Raw genomic sequence first — 2,905 nt, forward strand, 5'->3', positions numbered from 1 at the left:
TTGGGGGGTGGGGCTGACGCTGGATTGGACAGGATGGAAAACCTAAAAGTGGATAGAAAAGGACTTGATGAACCAACCGAATTGGGTGAGTTCCTCTTGTTATTGTGGATGAAAAGGAACAAAAAAACCAAGAGTCGGTATGCGATCCAAGAGACTCTGAACAGAGCCAATAAAGAGAGAGAACATGGTACAAACTGGCCTACAAGAAGAAGAAATAATGTTACAGTTTGCCAAATGCTAAGTACTTTAGCAAGCTAGACGCATCATCAGGGATTTGGCAGCTGAAGTTAGACGACGCCAAGTTCAAGACTGTGCACATTCAACAGTCCCTTTGGCAGATACAGGTTCCTGCGATTGCCATTTGTGCATTGCCTTCAGCTCCAAAAAGTGTATCCACAGAATCCAGTACACATGATTTTATAACACTGGACGGGAGTGGACACATCAAGTGGATGACATCCATCTGTGTGGGGGAAGCACAAAGCTGAACATGACATGAGACTGAAAAAGTCCTTGAAGGCAACCAGAAATGCGGAAAATCTGAAGCTGAATAAAGAGAAATGCCAGCTCGGGAGTGAGGAACTGAATTCGTGGCGAGACATCTTGAGCAGTGTTAGCGATTGACAAACATGCCAAGGGCACAATGCAAAAAGACTGTGCAGGGAGGTTCAATTGGCGATGATAAACTATAATGGGAAAATTCATACCCAATCTCTCTGAAAAGATGGCACCGCTGAGACAGCTAACTGAGAAGAAAGTTGCATGGGAGTGGAATCACGAACATGAGAAGTCATGGACTGAGTTGAAAAGGCTGCTCACGGCAGAACCAGTTCTGAGGTTTTATGACCTGGCAAAACCCATCAAGATCTCATCTGATGCAACAGAGTGGGCTTGGAGCTGTTCTTATGCAGAAGGATGAAGACTGGCAACCCAATGCATATGCTTCACGCTCAATGACAGATGCAGAGACGCGATATGCACAAATTGAAAAAGAACTGCTCAGCATAACATATGTCAGGACAGGCAGTCAGTGTTGAAACCGACCATAAGCCACTGATTGCATTGTTCCAAAAACCACTCAATGACTGTCCACTGAGAATCCAAAGAATGATGATCCAGCTGCAACGCTACGCACTTAATGTGATGTATATCCCAGGTAAGCTGATGTACACAGCCGACACATTATCCAGAACTGTTGACCCGTTGGAGCCAGCGAACACCAAACTGAATGACGATGCAAAAGCTTATGTGGAAATGATCACAAGTGCACTGCCCGTCGCAAATGGAGCTCATAAAAACTGAGACTAACAAAGATGAGACTCTAAAAACACTGAGCAAAACCATCATAGATGGATGGCCCAACACTAGACAAGACTGCTCACCTGTCATCCAAGAGTACTGGAACTGCAGAGCGGAGCTGTCAGTGGTGGACGACATCATCTACAAGGGAAGTAAAATAGTCATCCCTAAGAGCCTACGAAAAGAGATGCTTCAGAAGGTCCACGCAGGACATCTTGGCATTGAAAAATGCAGGAAAAGAGCACTTGAGGTGATGTACTGGCCACGGATCAACCAGAATGTGACAAATAAGGTGTCTAACTGCACAACATGTCTGAAATACCAAGCAAGCAATCCTGCCGAGCCACTAATGCCACACCCCGTGCCAGACCGACCATATCAGAAAGTGGGCACTGACCTATTTGTATCTGAGGGAAAGGATTACATTGTGGTCACAGACTACTATTCACTCTATCCAGAGGTATGTAGACTGCATTCTATGACAGCAGAAGCTGTAATAACCTCTATGAAGGCCATATTCTCCAGGTATGGTGTGCCAAGCGAGGTTTTCACAGACAATGGCCCACAATTCTCTAACACAAAGTTCAGACAGTTTTCTGATGAATGGGACTTTGTGCACACTACATCAAGCCCTCACTACCCACAATCTAATGGGTTAGTGGAAAAGTCAGTCCAAACTGTGAAGAGGCTGATGTGCAAGGCAAAAGACAGTGGAACAGACTTCTACCAGAGCCTGCTTGTGTACCGCACAACACCACTTGAGTGTGGTATGTCATCGGCATAGCTCCTTATGGGACGTCGACTGAGATCAAACCTGCCCATTCAGGAAAACCTGCTGAAAACGGTGGAGGGAAACAGAGTGAAGGTGTTCAAGGAGCAACAAAAAACTAAGCAGAAGTTTTATTATGACAAAGGAACACAAAACCTACCTGAACTGCATGCTGGAGACCACGTGAGGTTTAAAGACAAGACAAACACATGGGCACAGAAAGCAACAGTTCTAAGTGAAATCCAACCAAGGTCATACACCATTCAGACAGAAGACGGTGCTGTTCTGAGACGAAATCGTCGACATCTGCTCAAGGGATCAGCCACAGCAGCACAACATAGGACTGATGCTGAGGAACAGCCTCAATACCCGATCGAGGATCAGTCATCTAAGACATTTGCCCAAAGTTTAACAAAGTAAACAACAGAAATTTTATTTTATAAAAGAATACTTTTATTTTGGAGAAAGGGAGATGTAATGATAAGAGCACATTATGTAGATCTTATCATGTGCAGACAGCAGGGGGCGTTCCTGGTCTTGGAGTCAAGTAAGCTGGAAGCTGTAGTACTTGTAACATGAATGAAGCTCACATCTTTAATACAGTAAAGTTCTATCTCTTTAAGTAACCAGTGTGTTGTTATTGAAGAACCCACAAACCCCAACAAAACAATGAGCATGTTCAGAATTTCAGTCCAATGTTTGCTAATCAACACATGGCTCATTTGAATATTAAAATTAGCCATGTGTTGATCGGTCGCGACACGAAAATGTAACCAATGAAATTACTTATTTTGACACACATTTTTAGCCAATAAGTATTAAACTAACAAGGTAATG

The sequence above is a fragment of the Morone saxatilis genome, unplaced genomic scaffold, assembly GCF_004916995.1.
Source record: "Morone saxatilis isolate NCDOM2014 unplaced genomic scaffold, NCSU_SB_2.0 Contig21, whole genome shotgun sequence".
Taxonomy (NCBI): Eukaryota; Metazoa; Chordata; class Actinopteri; family Moronidae; genus Morone; species Morone saxatilis.